At 41.9% G+C, this 16,951-nt stretch overlaps 11 non-coding genes across 11 annotated transcripts; all 11 read left to right on the top strand.

Moving 5' to 3' along the window:
* The first annotated feature begins 2,981 nt into the window (after window positions 1-2,981).
* Window positions 2,982-3,054, top strand: trnar-ccu (transfer RNA arginine (anticodon CCU)). The gene has a single exon. It is a non-coding gene; the product is annotated as a tRNA-Arg (tRNA).
* A 2,235-nt stretch (window positions 3,055-5,289) lies between these two features.
* trnar-ccu (transfer RNA arginine (anticodon CCU)) lies at window positions 5,290-5,362 on the top strand. The gene has a single exon. It is a non-coding gene; the product is annotated as a tRNA-Arg (tRNA).
* A 1,131-nt stretch (window positions 5,363-6,493) lies between these two features.
* Window positions 6,494-6,566, top strand: trnar-ccu (transfer RNA arginine (anticodon CCU)). The gene has a single exon. It is a non-coding gene; the product is annotated as a tRNA-Arg (tRNA).
* An 824-nt stretch (window positions 6,567-7,390) lies between these two features.
* On the top strand, window positions 7,391-7,463 carry trnar-ccu (transfer RNA arginine (anticodon CCU)). Its single transcript has one exon. It is a non-coding gene; the product is annotated as a tRNA-Arg (tRNA).
* Window positions 7,464-8,101: 638 nt separating this feature from the next.
* On the top strand, window positions 8,102-8,173 carry trnal-caa (transfer RNA leucine (anticodon CAA)). The gene has a single exon. It is a non-coding gene; the product is annotated as a tRNA-Leu (tRNA).
* A 1,185-nt stretch (window positions 8,174-9,358) lies between these two features.
* On the top strand, window positions 9,359-9,431 carry trnar-ccu (transfer RNA arginine (anticodon CCU)). Its single transcript has one exon. It is a non-coding gene; the product is annotated as a tRNA-Arg (tRNA).
* A 1,242-nt stretch (window positions 9,432-10,673) lies between these two features.
* On the top strand, window positions 10,674-10,746 carry trnar-ccu (transfer RNA arginine (anticodon CCU)). Its single transcript has one exon. It is a non-coding gene; the product is annotated as a tRNA-Arg (tRNA).
* Window positions 10,747-12,928: 2,182 nt separating this feature from the next.
* trnar-ccu (transfer RNA arginine (anticodon CCU)) lies at window positions 12,929-13,001 on the top strand. The gene has a single exon. It is a non-coding gene; the product is annotated as a tRNA-Arg (tRNA).
* Window positions 13,002-15,236: 2,235 nt separating this feature from the next.
* trnar-ccu (transfer RNA arginine (anticodon CCU)) lies at window positions 15,237-15,309 on the top strand. Its single transcript has one exon. It is a non-coding gene; the product is annotated as a tRNA-Arg (tRNA).
* Window positions 15,310-15,838: 529 nt separating this feature from the next.
* Window positions 15,839-15,911, top strand: trnar-ccu (transfer RNA arginine (anticodon CCU)). Its single transcript has one exon. It is a non-coding gene; the product is annotated as a tRNA-Arg (tRNA).
* Window positions 15,912-16,735: 824 nt separating this feature from the next.
* On the top strand, window positions 16,736-16,808 carry trnar-ccu (transfer RNA arginine (anticodon CCU)). The gene has a single exon. It is a non-coding gene; the product is annotated as a tRNA-Arg (tRNA).
* The last annotated feature ends 143 nt before the right edge of the window (window positions 16,809-16,951 follow it).

Genomic DNA, 16,951 nt, shown 5'->3' on the forward strand with positions numbered 1-16,951 from the left:
TGAGATCTATGGGTGAAAAGCAGTCTAAGATGGATTGGGGCCTTATTGAGGATTCTATAGCTGTTGTACATGAAGATCTAGCCGTAATATTTGTAGGGAGGATCTGGTGAATCTTTTCCCTAATGGCTACAATTTTACTAGTAAAGAAAGTCATAAAGTCATTGCTGCTCAAAGTTAAGGGAATACTAGGCTCAACAGAACTATGGCTCTTAGTCAGCCTGGCTACAGTGCTGAACAGAAACCGGGGGTTGTTCTTGTTTTCCTCTATTAATGCGGAATAATATGCTGTTCTGGCATCACGGAGAGCTTTTTTGTATGTTTTTAAACTGTTTTTCCAGGCTAACCGGGATTCTTCTAAATTAGTGGAACACCACTTCCTCTCTAGCTTTCGTGTTGCCTGCTTTAAGCTGTGCATTTGTGAATTGTACCATGGAGGTCGGCTCCTCTGATTCACTGCCTTCTATTTCAAAGGGGCAACTGTATCTAGTATCCTACGCAGTGAGGCGGCAGAATCGTCAACTAAATAATCAATTTGCACAGGAGTAAGATGGCTACTCACCATAGTATTGACACATGGTGGTGAAAAAGATGAAGAAATAATTTCTTTAAATGTATTCACAGCATTTTCAGATAAACATCTGCTGTAGTGGAATTTTTTCCTAACTGCTGTATAGTCCGTTATTGTAAATTCAAATGTTATTAGAAAATGGTCAGACAGAAGAGAATTATGAGGAAATACTATTAAATTATCAGTTTCAATGCCATATGTAAGGACAAGGTCTAACGTGTGACTAAAACAATGAGTGGGTTTATTTACATTTTGGGAAAAACCAATTGAATCTAATAATGAATTAAACGCAGTGCTCAGACAGTTACTGTCAGCATCTACATGAATGTTAAAGTCACCCACTATAATGACTTTATCTGTACTAAGCACTAAATCAGATAGAAAATCAGAAAATTCAATCAAAAACTCTGAATAAGGGACTGGAGGACGGTACACGATAACAAATAATAGTGGTTTTTGAGTTTTCCAGTTTGGGTGTGAAAGGCTAAGAGTAAGACTCTCAAATGAGGTATAACTATGTTTAGGTCTAGGAATTATTGATAAGCTAGAGTGAAATATTGCTGCTACTCCTCCACCTCGGCCTGTGCATCTAGGAACATGATAATTAATATGACTTTGGGGGGTTGACTCATTTAAACTGACATATTCTTCCTGCTGCAACCACGTTTCAGTGAGACAAAATAAACCAATTTGATGATCATTTATCAAGTCATTTACTAACAAAGATTTAGAAGAGAGAGATCTGATGTTTAATAATCCACATTTAAAAGTTTTGGGTTTTGGTTCAGTATGAGCAGTTGTATTACCCAAAGGGTTCGAGTCCAATCTGGTGTGGTTCAAAGCAGAGTGGCGCAGCGGAAGCGTGCTGGGCCCATAACCCAGAGGTCGATGGATCGAAACCATCCTCTGCTAACTGTGTTTTGTAAGCTGACTTAGGGCCTTTACAACCTTTTAGTAAAGTGAACCAGATACAGAAAGTACATATTCACCTACTGTACAATTCCAGATGCATATGAGCTTGGGAATACAATTTATGTATATTTCACATTCTTTTCTCTGCTCTTTCAAATGCTTTCCTCCATCTTACTATACTAACTGCTTTTATTGTCATTATTGTGTTACCCAAAGGGTTCGAGTCCCATGTGGGGTGGTTGACAGCAGAGTGGCTCAGCGGAAGCGTGCTGGGCCCATAACCCAAAGGTCGATGGTTCGAAACTATCCTCTGCTAACTGTGTTTTGTAAGCTGACTTAGGGCCTTTACAACCTTTTAGTAAAGTGAACCAGATACAGAAAGTACATATTCACCTACTGTAATATTCCAGATGCATATCAGCTTGGGAATGCAATTTTTGTATATTTCACATTCTTTTCTCTGCTCTTTCAAATGCTTTCCTCCATCTTACTATACTAACTGCTTTTATTGTCATTATTGTGTTACCCAAAGGGTTCGAGTCCAATCTGGGGTACAATGCCAGTTTCATATCAGCATGGCATTCTAGTTTCTACGTGTTTCACATCTTTTTCTTTGCACTTTTAAAAATTTCCCTTCTACTCACTATATCTACTGCATTTGGGGCCATTATTGTGTTACCCAAAGCCAACATGGCATGGCTCACATTATGCTCTGTATAGGAAGCAACTGTTTGGTGGAAGAACTGATGAGTAAAGGTGTTTGAGATGCCCCAGTGGCCAATTGGATAAGGCACTGGCCTCCTAAGCCAGGGATTGTGGGTTCAAGTCCTATCTGGGGTGGTTGACAGCAGAGTGGTACAGCGGAAGCGTGCTGGACCCATAACCCAGAGGTCGATGGATCGAAACCATCCTTTGCTAACTGTGTTTTGTAAGCTGACTTAGGGCCTTTACAACCTTTTAGTAAACTGAACCAGATACAGAAAGTAAATATTCACCTCCTGTACAATTCCAGATGCATATCAGCTTGGGAATGCAATTTTTGTATATTTCAAATTCCTTTCTCTGCTCTTTTAAATGGTTTCCTCCATCTTACTATACTAACTGCTTTTATTGTCATTATTGTGTTACCCAAAGGGTTCGAGTACAATCTGGGGTACAATGCCAGTTTCATATCAGCATTGGAAACTAGTTTCTATGTGTTTCACATCTTTTTCTTTGCACTTTTAAAAATTTCCCTTCTACTCACTATATCTACTACATTTGGGGCCATTATTGTGTTACCCAAAGGGTTCGAGTCCAATCTGGTGTACAATGCCAGTTTCATCTCAGCATGGCAATCTAGTTTCTACGTATTTCACATCTTTTCCCTTCTACTCACTATATCTACTGCATTTGGGGCCATTACTGTGTTACCCAAAGCCAACATGGCATGTCTCACATTATGCTCTGTATAGGAAGCAACTGTTAGTTGGAAGAACTGAGGAGTAAAGGTGTTTGTGATGCCCCAGTGGCCTAATGGATAATGCACTGGCCTCCTAAGCCAGGGATTGTGGGTTCGAGTCCCATCTGGGGTGGTTGACAGCAGAGTGGCGCAGCAAAAGCGTGCTGGGCCCATAACCCAGAGGTCAATAGATTGAAACCATCCTTTGCTAACTGTGTTTTGTAAGCTGACTTAGGGCCTTTACAACCTTTAAGTAAAGTGATCCAGATACAGAAAGTACATATTCACCTACTGTAATATTCCAGATGCATATCAGCTTGGGAATGCAATTTTTGTATATTTCACATTCTTTTCTCTGCTCTTTCAAATGCTTTCCTCCATCTTACTATACTAACTGCTTTTATTGTCATTATTGTGTTACCCAAAGGGTTCGAGTCCAATCTGGCGTGGTTGAAAGCAGAGTGGCGCAGCGGAAGCGTGCTGGGCCCATAACCCAGAGGTCAATAGATTGAAACCATCCTTTGCTAACTGTGTTTTGTAAGCTGACTTAGGGCCTTTACAACCTTTAAGTAAAGTGATCCAGATACAGAAAGTACATATTCACCTACTGTAATATTCCAGATGCATATCAGCTTGGGAATGCAATTTTTGTATATTTCACATTCTTTTCTCTGCTCTTTCAAATGCTTTCCTCCATCTTACTATACTAACTGCTTTTATTGTCATTATTGTGTTACCCAAAGGGTTCGAGTCCAATCTGGGGTACAATGCCAGTTTCATATCAGCATGGCAATCTAGTTTCTACGTGTTTCACATCTTTTTCTTTGCACTTTTAAAAATATCCCTTCCACTGTTATGCTGATGATACCCAGCTATATTTATATATGGAACCAGATGAAAATAATCAGTTAATAAAGCTTCAAGCATGCCTACAAGACATAAAGGCCTGGATGTCCCACAATTTTTTACTTTTAAACTCAGACAAAACTGAATTCATAGTATTTGGGCCCAAAAATCTCAGAGATATGATGTCCAACCATATTGTTACACTAGATGGCATAAGCCTGGCCTCCAGTACTACTGCAAGGAACCTTGGAGTTATGTTTGATCAGGATCTGTCCTTTAACTCACATATAAAACAAATCTCTAGAACAGCCTTCTTCCACCTACGGAACATTGCCAAAATTAGGAGCATCCTGTCTCAAAGTGATGCCGAAAAACTGGTCCATGCATTTGTTACCTCTAGGTTTGACTACTGTAATTCCCTACTTTCAGGATGCCCCAGTAACTCCCTAAAGAGCCTGCAATTAATCCAAAATGCTGCAGCAAGAGTGCTGACTGGAACTAGCAAGAGAGATCATATTTCACCTTCACTAGCTTCTCTCCATTGGCTTCCAATTAAATGTAGAATAGAATTTGAAACCCTGCTTCTTACATATAAAGCTCTGAATGGTCAGGCTCCATCATATTTAGAAGACCTCATAGCACCATATCATCCCAGTAGACCACTTTGCTCTCAGAATGCAGGCCTACTTGTGGTTCCCAGAATTTCCAAAAGTAGAATGGGAGGTAGAGCCTTTAGCTATCAAGCTCCTCTCTTGTGAAACCAGCTCCCAGTTCAGATTCGGGAAGCAGACAGCCTCTCTACTTTTAAGTCTAGGCTTAAAACCTTCCTTTTTAATAAAGCATATAGTTATTTATAGTTATGCTGCCATAGGCTTAGACTGCTGGGGGACCCACCCCCCAATGCACTGAGCTCCTTTCCTCCTTTTGACCATCTCTCCTCTCCTCTCATCCCGCAATTGTCACCACTGTATGTCATTAACTCTGTGTGTTCTCTCCCGTAGTTGTCTTTGTCATCCTCTGTCCCCTTCTCTCTGTCCCTTTCTGCAGGTGTCCCCCGGCTTTGAAGCTGTGTGTCTTCCAGCGTGAAGCTACTGGTCCTACCAATCTGCCCAATGTTTTGTTTTTGCTTTTTGTTGCTCTGTTCTTTTCCCTCTCCCCTTTCCACTCACCCCAACCGGTCGAGGCAAATGGCCGTCCACCCTGAGCCTGGTTCTGCTGGAGGTTTCTTCCGTTAAAGGGAGTTTTTCCTCTCCACTGTTGCCTATGGCTTGCTCCAGGGGGAATTGTTGGGTTCTCTTTATATATCTTTATAATCTTGACTTTATTCTGTAAAGTGCCCTGAGATGACTTTGTTGTGAATTGGCACTATATAAATAAAGTTGAATTGAATTGAACTCACTATATCTACTGCATATGGGGCCATTATTGTGTTACCCAAAGCCAACATGGCATGTCTCACATTATGCTCTGTATAGGAAGCAACTGTTTGGTGGAAGAACTGATGAGTAAAGGTGATTGAGATGCCCCAGTGGCCTAATGGATAAGGCACTGGCCTCCTAAGCCAGGGATTGTGGGTTCAAGTCCCATCTGGGGTGGTTGACAGCAGAGTGGCGCAGCGGAAGCGTGCTGGGCCCATAACCCAGAGGTCGATGGATCGAAACCATCCTCTGCTAACTGTGTTTTGTAAGCTGACTTAGGGCCTTTACAACCTCTTAGTAAAGTGAACCAGATACAGAAAGTACATATTCACCTACTATAATATTCCAGATGCATATCAGCTTGGGAATGCAATTATTGTATATTTCACATTCTTTTCTCTGCTCTTTCAAATGCTTTCCTCCATCTTACTATACTAACTGCTTTTATTGTCATTATTGTGCTACCCAAAGGGTTCGAGTCCAATCTGGGGTACAATGCCAGTTTCATATCAGCATGGCAATCTAGTTTCTACGTGTTTCACATCTTTTTCTTTGCACTTTTAAAAATTTCCCTTCTACTCACTATATCTACTGCATTTGGGGCCATTATTGTGTTACCCAAAGCCAACATGGCATGTCTCACATTATGCTCTGTCTAGGAAGCAACTGTTTGGTGGAAGAACTGATGAGTAAAGGTGTTTGAGAGGCCCCAGTGGCCTAATGGCTAAGGCACTGGCCTCTTAAGCCAGGGATTGTTGGTTCAAGTCCCATCTGGGGTGGTTGACAGCAGAGTGGCGCAGCGGAAGCGTGCTGGGCCCATAACCCAGAGGTCGATGGATCGAAACCATCCTCTGCTAACTGTGTTTTGTAAGCTGACTTAGGGCCTTTACAACCTCTTAGTAAAGTGAACCAGATACAGAAAGTACATATTCACCTACTATACAATTCCAGATGCATATCAGCTTGGGAATGCAATTATTGTATATTTCACATTCTTTTCTCTGCTCTTTCAAATGCTTTCCTCCATCTTACTATACTAACTGCTTTTATTGTCATTATTGGTCTACCCAAAGGGTTCGAGTCCAATCTGGGGTACAATGCCAGTTTCATATCAGCATGGCAATCTAGTTTCTACGTGTTTCACATCTTTTTCTTTGCACTTTTAAAAATTTCCCTTCTACTCACTATATCTACTGCATTTGGGGCCATTATTGTGTTACCCAAAGCCAACATGGCATGTCTCACATTATGCTCTGTCTAGGAAGCAACTGTTTGGTGGAAGAACTGATGAGTAAAGGTGTTTGAGAGGCCCCAGTGGCCTAATGGATAAGGCACTGGCCTCCTAAGCCAGGGATTGTGGGTTCAAGTCCCATCTGGGGTGGTTGACAGCAGAGTGGCGCAGCGGAAGCGTGCTGGGCCCATAACCCAGAGGTCGATGGATCGAAACCATCCTCTGCTAACTGTGTTTTGTAAGCTGACTTAGGGCCTTTGCAACTTTTTAGTAAAGTGAACCAGATACAGAATGTACATATTCACCTACTGTACAATTCCAGATGCATATCAGCTTGGGAATGCAATTTTTGTATATTTCACATTCTTTTCTCTGCTCTTTCAAATGCTTTCCTCAATCTTACTATACTAACTGCTTTTATTGTCATTATTGTGTTACCCAAAGGGTTCGAGTCCAATCTGGTTTGGTTGAAAGCAGAGTGGCGCAGCAGAAGTGTGCTGGGCCCATAACCCAGAGGTCGATGGATCGAATCCATCCTCTGCTAACTGTGTTTTGTAAAGTGATTTAGAGCCTTTACAATGTCTTAGTAAAATGAACCAGATACAGACAGTACATATTCATCCACTGTACAATTCCAGATGCATATCAGCTTGGGAATGCAATTTTTGTATATTTCAAATTCCTTTCTCTGCTCTTTCAAATGCTTTCGTCCATCTTACTATACTAACTGCTTTTATTGTCATTATTGTGTTACCCAAAGGGTTCGAGTCCAATCTGGTGTACAATGCCAGTTTCATCTCAGCATGGCAATCTAGTTTCTACGTATTTCACATCTTTTCCCTTCTACTCACTATATCTACTGCATTTGGGGCCATTACTGTGTTACCCAAAGCCAACATGGCATGTCTCACATTATGCTCTATATAGGAAGCAACTGTTAGTTGGAAGAACTGAGGAGTAAAGGTGTTTGTGATGCCCCAGTGGCCTAATGGATAATGCACTGGCCTCCTAAGCCAGGGATTGTGGGTTCGAGTCCCATCTGGGGTGGTTGACAGCAGAGTGGCGCAGCAGAAGCGTGCTGGGCCCATAACCCAGAGGTCAATAGATTGAAACCATCCTTTGCTAACTGTGTTTTGTAAGCTGACTTAGGGCCTTTACAACCTTTAAGTAAAGTGATCCAGATACAGAAAGTACATATTCACCTACTGTAATATTCCAGATGCATATCAGCTTGGGAATGCAATTTTTGTATATTTCACATTCTTTTCTCTGCTCTTTCAAATGCTTTCCTCCATCTTACTATACTAACTGCTTTTATTGTCATTATTGTGTTACCCAAAGGGTTCGAGTCCAATCTGGCGTGGTTGAAAGCAGAGTGGCGCAGCGGAAGCGTGCTGGGCCCATAACCCAGAGGTCGATGGATCGAAACCATCCTCTGCTAACTGTGTTTTGTAAGCTGACTTAGGGCCTTTACAACCTTTTAGTAAAGTGAACCAGATACAGAAAATACATATTCGCCTACTGTACAATTCCAGATGCATATCAGCTTGGGAATGCAATTTTTGTATATTTCACATTCTTTTCTCTGCTCTTTCAAATGCTTTCCTCCATCTTACTATACTAACTGCTTTTATTGTCATTATTGTGTTACCCAAAGGGTTCGACTCCAATCTGGTGTGGTTGAAAGCAGAGTGGCGCAGCGGAAGCGTGCTGGGCCCAAAACCCAGAGGTCGATGGATCGAAACCATCCTCTGCTAACTGTGTTTTGTAAGCTGACTTAGGGCCTTTACAACCTCTTAGTAAAGTGAACCAGATACAGAAAGTACATATTCACCTACTGTACAATTCCAGATGCATATCCGCTTGGGAATGCAATTATTGTATATTTCACATTCTTTTCTCTGCTCTTTCAAATGCTTTCCTCCATCTTACTATACTAACTGCTTTTATTGTCATTATTGTGCTACCCAAAGGGTTCGAGTCCAATCTGGGGTACAATGCCAGTTTCATATCAGCATGGCAATCTAGTTTCTACGTGTTTCACATCTTTTTCTTTGCACTTTTAAAAATTTCCCTTCTACTCACTATATCTACTGCATTTGGGGCCATTATTGTGTTACCCAAAGCCAACATGGCATGGCTCACATTATGCTCTGTATAGGAAGCAACTGTTTGGTGGAAGAACTGATGAGTAAAGGTGTTTGAGATGCCCCAGTGGCCTATTGGATAAGGCACTGGCCTCCTAAGCCAGGGATTGTGGGTTCAAGTCCTATCTGGGGTGGTTGACAGCAGAGTGGTACAGCGGAAGCGTGCTGGACCCATAACCCAGAGGTCGATGGATCGAAACCATCCTCTGCTAACTGTGTTTTGTAAGCTGACTTAGGGCCTTTACAACCTTTTAGTAAACTGAACCAGATACAGAAAGTAAATATTCACCTCCTGTACAATTCCAGATGCATATCAGCTTGGGAATGCAATTTTTGTATATTTCAAATTCCTTTCTCTGCTCTTTTAAATGGTTTCCTCCATCTTACTATACTAACTGCTTTTATTGTCATTATTGTGTTACCCAAAGGGTTCGAGTCCAATCTGGGGTACAATGCCAGTTTCATATCAGCATTGGAAACTAGTTTCTATGTGTTTCACATCTTTTTCTTTGCACTTTTAAAAATTTCCCTTCTACTCACTATATCTACTACATTTGGGGCCATTATTGTGTTACCCAAAGGGTTCGAGTCCAATCTGGTGTACAATGCCAGTTTCATCTCAGCATGGCAATCTAGTTTCTACGTATTTCACATCTTTTCCCTTCTACTCACTATATCTACTGCATTTGGGGCCATTACTGTGTTACCCAAAGCCAACATGGCATGTCTCACATTATGCTCTGTATAGGAAGCAACTGTTAGTTGGAAGAACTGAGGAGTAAAGGTGTTTGTGATGCCCCAGTGGCCTAATGGATAATGCACTGGCCTCCTAAGCCAGGGATTGTGGGTTCGAGTCCCATCTGGGGTGGTTGACAGCAGAGTGGCGCAGCAAAAGCGTGCTGGGCCCATAACCCAGAGGTCAATAGATCGAAACCATCCTCTGCTAACTGTGTTTTGTAAGCTGACTTAGGGCCTTTACAACCTCTTAGTAAAGTGAACCAGATACAGAAAGTACATATTCACCTACTGTACAATTCCAGATGCATATCCGCTTGGGAATGCAATTATTGTATATTTCACATTCTTTTCTCTGCTCTTTCAAATGCTTTCCTCCATCTTACTATACTAACTGCTTTTATTGTCATTATTGTGCTACCCAAAGGGTTCGAGTCCAATCTGGGGTACAATGCCAGTTTCATCTCAGCATGGCAATCTAGTTTCTACGTATTTCACATCTTTTCCCTTCTACTCACTATATCTACTGCATTTGGGGCCATTACTGTGTTACCCAAAGCCAACATGGCATGTCTCACATTATGCTCTATATAGGAAGCAACTGTTAGTTGGAAGAACTGAGGAGTAAAGGTGTTTGTGATGCCCCAGTGGCCTATTGGATAAGGCACTGGCCTCCTAAGCCAGGGATTGTGGGTTCAAGTCCTATCTGGGGTGGTTGACAGCAGAGTGGTACAGCGGAAGCGTGCTGGACCCATAACCCAGAGGTCGATGGATCGAAACCATCCTCTGCTAACTGTGTTTTGTAAGCTGACTTAGGGCCTTTACAACCTTTTAGTAAACTGAACCAGATACAGAAAGTAAATATTCACCTCCTGTACAATTCCAGATGCATATCAGCTTGGGAATGCAATTTTTGTATATTTCAAATTCCTTTCTCTGCTCTTTTAAATGGTTTCCTCCATCTTACTATACTAACTGCTTTTATTGTCATTATTGTGTTACCCAAAGGGTTCGAGTCCAATCTGGGGTACAATGCCAGTTTCATATCAGCATTGGAAACTAGTTTCTATGTGTTTCACATCTTTTTCTTTGCACTTTTAAAAATTTCCCTTCTACTCACTATATCTACTACATTTGGGGCCATTATTGTGTTACCCAAAGGGTTCGAGTCCAATCTGGTGTACAATGCCAGTTTCATCTCAGCATGGCAATCTAGTTTCTACGTATTTCACATCTTTTCCCTTCTACTCACTATATCTACTGCATTTGGGGCCATTACTGTGTTACCCAAAGCCAACATGGCATGTCTCACATTATGCTCTGTATAGGAAGCAACTGTTAGTTGGAAGAACTGAGGAGTAAAGGTGTTTGTGATGCCCCAGTGGCCTAATGGATAATGCACTGGCCTCCTAAGCCAGGGATTGTGGGTTCGAGTCCCATCTGGGGTGGTTGACAGCAGAGTGGCGCAGCAAAAGCGTGCTGGGCCCATAACCCAGAGGTCAATAGATTGAAACCATCCTTTGCTAACTGTGTTTTGTAAGCTGACTTAGGGCCTTTACAACCTTTAAGTAAAGTGATCCAGATACAGAAAGTACATATTCACCTACTGTAATATTCCAGATGCATATCAGCTTGGGAATGCAATTTTTGTATATTTCACATTCTTTTCTCTGCTCTTTCAAATGCTTTCCTCCATCTTACTATACTAACTGCTTTTATTGTCATTATTGTGTTACCCAAAGGGTTCGAGTCCAATCTGGCGTGGTTGAAAGCAGAGTGGCGCAGCGGAAGCGTGCTGGGCCCATAACCCAGAGGTCAATAGATTGAAACCATCCTCTGCTAACTGTGTTTTGTAAGCTGACTTAGGGCCTTTACAACCTTTAAGTAAAGTGATCCAGATACAGAAAGTACATATTCACCTACTGTAATATTCCAGATGCATATCAGCTTGGGAATGCAATTTTTGTATATTTCACATTCTTTTCTCTGCTCTTTCAAATGCTTTCCTCCATCTTACTATACTAACTGCTTTTATTGTCATTATTGTGTTACCCAAAGGGTTCGACTCCAATCTGGGGTACAATGCCAGTTTCATATCAGCATGGCAATCTAGTTTCTACGTGTTTCACATCTTTTTCTTTGCGCTTTTAAAAATATCCCTTCCACTGTTATGCTGATGATACCCAGCTATATTTATCTATGGAACCAGATGAAAATAATCAGTTAATAAAGCTTCAAGCATGTCTACAAGACATAAAGGCCTGGATGTCCCACAATTTTTTACTTTTAAACTCAGACAAAACTGAATTCATAGTATTTGGGCCCAAAAATCTCAGAGATATGATGTCCAACCATATTGTTACACTAGATGGCATAAGCCTGGCCTCCAGTACTACTGCAAGGAACCTTGGAGTTATGTTTGATCAGGATCTGTCCTTTAACTCACATATAAAACAAATCTCTAGAACAGCCTTCTTCCACCTACGGAACATTGCCAAAATTAGGAGCATCCTGTCTCAAAGTGATGCCGAAAAACTGGTCCATGCATTTGTTACCTCTAGGTTGGACTACTGTAATTCCCTACTTTCAGGATGCCCCAGTAACTCCCTAAAGAGCCTGCAATTAATCCAAAATGCTGCAGCAAGAGTGCTGACTGGAACTAGCAAGAGAGATCATATTTCACCTTCACTAGCTTCTCTCCATTGGCTTCCAATTAAATGTAGAATAGAATTTAAAACCCTGCTTCTTACATATAAAGCTCTGAATGGTCAGGCTCCATCATATTTAGAAGACGTCATAGCACCATATCATCCCAGTAGACCACTTCGCTCTCAGAATGCAGGCCTACTTGTGGTTCCCAGAATTTCCAAAAGTAGAATAGGAGGTAGAGCCTTTAGCTATCAAGCTCCTCTCTTGTGGAACCAGCTCCCAGTTCAGATTCGGGAAGCAGACACCCTCTCTACTTTTAAGTCTAGGCTTAAAACCTTCCTTTTTAATAAAGCATATTGTTAGTTATAGTTATGCTGCCATAGGCTTAGACTGCTGGGGGACCCACCCCCCAATGCACTGAGCTCCTTTCCTCCTCTTGACCATCTCTCCTCTCCTCTCATCCCGCAATTGTCACCACTGTATGTCATTAACTCTGTGTGTTTTCTCCCGTAGTTGTCTTTGTCCTCCTCTGTCCCCTTCTCTCGTCCCTTTCTGCAGGTGTCCCCCGGCTTTGAAGCTGTGTGTCTTCCAGCGTGAAGCTACTGGTCCTACCAATCTGCCCAATGATTTGTTGTTGCTTTTTGTTGCTCTGTTCTTTTCCCTCTCCCCTTTCTCTGCTCTTTTAAATGGTTTCTTCCATCTTACTATACTAACTGCTTTTATTGTCATTATTGTGTTACCCAAAGGGTTCGAGTCCAATCTGGGGTACAATGCCAGTTTCATATCAGCATTGGAAACTAGTTTCTACGTGTTTCACATCTTTTTCTTTGCACTTTTAAAAATGTCCCTTCTACTCACTATATCTACTGCATTTGGGGCCATTATTGTGTTACCCAAAGCCAACATGGCATGTCTCACATTATGCTCTGTATAGGAAGCATCTGTTTGTTGGAAGAACTGATGAGTAAAGGTGTTTGTGATGCCCCAGTGGCCTAATGGATAGGGCACTGGCCTCCTAAGCCAGGGATTGTGGGTTCGAGTCCCATCTGGGGTGGTTGACAGCAGAGTGGCGCAGCAAAAGCGTGCTGGGCCCATAACCCAGAGGTCAATAGATTGAAACCATCCTTTGCTAACTGTGTTTTGTAAGCTGACTTAGGGCCTTTACAACCTTTAAGTAAAGTGATCCAGATACAGAAAGTACATATTCACCTACTGTAATATTCCAGATGCATATCAGCTTGGGAATGCAATTTTTGTATATTTCACATTCTTTTCTCTGCTCTTTCAAATGCTTTCCTCCATCTTACTATACTAACTGCTTTTATTGTCATTATTGTGTTACCCAAAGGGTTCGAGTCCAATCTGGCGTGGTTGAAAGCAGAGTGGCGCAGCGGAAGCGTGCTGGGCCCATAACCCAGAGGTCAATAGATTGAAACCATCCTCTGCTAACTGTGTTTTGTAAGCTGACTTAGGGCCTTTACAACCTTTAAGTAAAGTGATCCAGATACAGAAAGTACATATTCACCTACTGTAATATTCCAGATGCATATCAGCTTGGGAATGCAATTTTTGTATATTTCACATTCTTTTCTCTGCTCTTTCAAATGCTTTCCTCCATCTTACTATACTAACTGCTTTTATTGTCATTATTGTGTTACCCAAAGGGTTCGAGTCCAATCTGGGGTACAATGCCAGTTTCATATCAGCATGGCAATCTAGTTTCTACGTGTTTCACATCTTTTTCTTTGCGCTTTTAAAAATATCCCTTCCACTGTTATGCTGATGATACCCAGCTATATTTATATATGGAACCAGATGAAAATAATCAGTTAATAAAGCTTCAAGCATGTCTACAAGACATAAAGGCCTGGATGTCCCACAATTTTTTACTTTTAAACTCAGACAAAACTGAATTCATAGTATTTGGGCCCAAAAATCTCAGAGATATGATGTCCAACCATATTGTTACACTAGATGGCATAAGCCTGGCCTCCAGTACTACTGCAAGGAACCTTGGAGTTATGTTTGATCAGGATCTGTCCTTTAACTCACATATAAAACAAATCTCTAGAACAGCCTTCTTCCACCTACGGAACATTGCCAAAATTAGGAGCATCCTGTCTCAAAGTGATGCCGAAAAACTGGTCCATGCATTTGTTACCTCTAGGTTTGACTACTGTAATTCCCTACTTTCAGGATGCCCCAGTAACTCCCTAAAGAGCCTGCAATTAATCCAAAATGCTGCAGCAAGAGTGCTGACTGGAACTAGCAAGAGAGATCATATTTCACCTTCACTAGCTTCTCTCCATTGGCTTCCAATTAAATGTAGAATAGAATTTGAAACCCTGCTTCTTACATATAAAGCTCTGAATGGTCAGGCTCCATCATATTTAGAAGACCTCATAGCACCATATCATCCCAGTAGACCACTTTGCTCTCAGAATGCAGGCCTACTTGTGGTTCCCAGAATTTCCAAAAGTAGAATGGGAGGTAGAGCCTTTAGCTATCAAGCTCCTCTCTTGTGAAACCAGCTCCCAGTTCAGATTCGGGAAGCAGACAGCCTCTCTACTTTTAAGTCTAGGCTTAAAACCTTCCTTTTTAATAAAGCATATAGTTATTTATAGTTATGCTGCCATAGGCTTAGACTGCTGGGGGACCCACCCCCCAATGCACTGAGCTCCTTTCCTCCTCTTGACCATCTCTCCTCTCCTCTCATCCCGCAATTGTCACCACTGTATGTCATTAACTCTGTGTGTTCTCTCCCGTAGTTGTCTTTGTCATCCTCTGTCCCCTTCTCTCTGTCCCTTTCTGCAGGTGTCCCCCGGCTTTGAAGCTGTGTGTCTTCCAGCGTGAAGCTACTGGTCCTACCAATCTGCCCAATGTTTTGTTGTTGCTTTTTGTTGCTCTGTTCTTTTCCCTCTCCCCTTTCCACTCACCCCAACCGGTCGAGGCAAATGGCCGTCCACCCTGAGCCTGGTTCTGCTGGAGGTTTCTTCCGTTAAAGGGAGTTTTTCCTCTCCACTGTTGCCTATGGCTTGCTCCAGGGGGAATTGTTGGGTTCTCTTTATATATCTTTATAATCTTGACTTTATTCTGTAAAGTGCCCTGAGATGACTTTGTTGTGAATTGGCACTATATAAATAAAGTTGAATTGAATTGAACTCACTATATCTACTGCATATGGGGCCATTATTGTGTTACCCAAAGCCAACATGGCATGTCTCACATTATGCTCTGTATAGGAAGCAACTGTTTGGTGGAAGAACTGATGAGTAAAGGTGATTGAGATGCCCCAGTGGCCTAATGGATAAGGCACTGGCCTCCTAAGCCAGGGATTGTGGGTTCAAGTCCTATCTGGGGTGGTTGACAGCAGAGTGGTACAGCGGAAGCGTGCTGGACCCATAACCCAGAGGTCGATGGATCGAAACCATCCTCTGCTAACTGTGTTTTGTAAGCTGACTTAGGGCCTTTACAACCTTTTAGTAAACTGAACCAGATACAGAAAGTAAATATTCACCTCCTGTACAATTCCAGATGCATATCAGCTTGGGAATGCAATTTTTGTATATTTCAAATTCCTTTCTCTGCTCTTTTAAATGGTTTCCTCCATCTTACTATACTAACTGCTTTTATTGTCATTATTGTGTTACCCAAAGGGTTCGAGTCCAATCTGGGGTACAATGCCAGTTTCATATCAGCATTGGAAACTAGTTTCTATGTGTTTCACATCTTTTTCTTTGCACTTTTAAAAATTTCCCTTCTACTCACTATATCTACTACATTTGGGGCCATTATTGTGTTACCCAAAGCCAACATGGCATGTCTCACATTATGCTCTGTCTAGGAAGCAACTGTTTGGTGGAAGAACTGATGAGTGAAGGTGTTTGAGAGGCCCCAGTGGCCTAATGGATAAGGCACTGGCCTCCTAAGCCAGGGATTGTGGGTTCAAGTCCCATCTGGGGTGGTTGACAGCAGAGTGGCGCAGCGGAAGCGTGCTGGGCCCATAACCCAGAGGTCGATGGGTCGAAACCATCCTCTGCTAACTGTGTTTTGTAAGCTGACTTAGGGCCTTTGCAACTTTTTAGTAAAGTGAACCAGATACAGAATGTACATATTCACCTACTGTACAATTCCAGATGCATATCAGCTTGGGAATGCAATTTTTGTATATTTCACATTCTTTTCTCTGCTCTTTCAAATGCTTTCCTCAATCTTACTATACTAACTGCTTTTATTGTCATTATTGTGTTACCCAAAGGGTTCGAGTCCAATCTGGTTTGGTTGAAAGCAGAGTGGCGCAGCAGAAGTGTGCTGGGCCCATAACCCAGAGGTCGATGGATCGAATCCATCCTCTGCTAACTGTGTTTTGTAAAGTGATTTAGAGCCTTTACAATGTCTTAGTAAAATGAACCAGATACAGACAGTACATATTCATCTACTGTACAATTCCAGATGCATATCAGCTTGGGAATGCAATTTTTGTATATTTCAAATTCCTTTCTCTGCTCTTTCAAATGCTTTTGTCCATCTTACTATACTAACTGCTTTTATTGTCATTATTGTGTTACCCAAAGGGTTCGAGTCCAATCTGGTGTACAATGCCAGTTTCATCTCAGCATGGCAATCTAGTTTCTACGTATTTCACATCTTTTCCCTTCTACTCACTATATCTACTGCATTTGGGGCCATTACTGTGTTACCCAAAGCCAACATGGCATGTCTCACATTATGCTCTATATAGGAAGCAACTGTTAGTTGGAAGAACTGAGGAGTAAAGGTGTTTGTGATGCCCCAGTGGCCTAATGGATAATGCACTGGCCTCCTAAGCCAGGGATTGTGGGTTCGAGTCCCATCTGGGGTGGTTGACAGCAGAGTGGCGCAGCAGAAGCGTGCTGGGCCCATAACCCAGAGGTCAATAGATTGAAACCATCCTTTGCTAACTGTGTTTTGTAAGCTGACTTAGGGCCTTTACAACCTTTAAGTAAAGTGATACAGATACAGAAA

This window comes from Channa argus, unplaced genomic scaffold (assembly GCF_033026475.1).
Source record: "Channa argus isolate prfri unplaced genomic scaffold, Channa argus male v1.0 Contig013, whole genome shotgun sequence".
Taxonomy (NCBI): Eukaryota; Metazoa; Chordata; class Actinopteri; order Anabantiformes; family Channidae; genus Channa; species Channa argus.